The sequence below is a fragment of the Balaenoptera physalus genome (genome assembly GCF_965194825.1).
Source record: "Balaenoptera physalus genome assembly, chromosome: 19".
NCBI classification, from domain to species: Eukaryota; Metazoa; Chordata; class Mammalia; order Artiodactyla; family Balaenopteridae; genus Balaenoptera; species Balaenoptera physalus.
Genome location: NC_138900.1, coordinates 6057641 through 6058338, shown reverse-complemented (window position 1 = coordinate 6058338; position 698 = coordinate 6057641).

Sequence of the window (698 nt, the reverse complement as noted above, 5' to 3'; positions counted from 1 at the left end):
GGATGAAAATCAAGGGGAATAACTTAAAGGGTGACTAGAATCAGCAGCCCATCCCCTACACACACACACACACACACACACACATACACACACACACACACACACACATACACACACACATACAGACACACACACACATACACACACACACACATACACACACACATAGACACACACACACACACATAGACACACACACACACACATACACACACACACACACACACACACACACACACACACGCTGAGTCCCCACTGAGAAGAGGGTTGGGAGAAGCCTTACTAACAGCAGTTGTAGCATCAGAGTGGAAATCAAAGGGTTTGGTCTCTGAGTGTTTGGCAGGCTGCAGTCAGCACAGTGTGTAGATGCCAGAGGCCCAGGTCAGCCCGAAGTGCTTGAAGACCAGGCCAAGCCCAGGTTACTCCTTCATTTACCCTGCACCCCATATCCTCCGCAGGGCTTGGAAGGGTCAGCACCTGAGTGGCTGGGTCTCACTATTCTTTACTCCTTATGATTCTCTAGGACCAAAGTGCCCTGCTGCTCTCCTTACGCCCTGCACTAGGAGCTGGCGTCCCTTTGTGGATAAACCATGCATCTGTTAATTTCCACCAATATTTCCTGCAGTATCTCCTATTCTCCACGTGGGGCAATGCTGGGATTTCAGAAAGGACCTGCCCTCAGGGCAACCAGGCTGGTG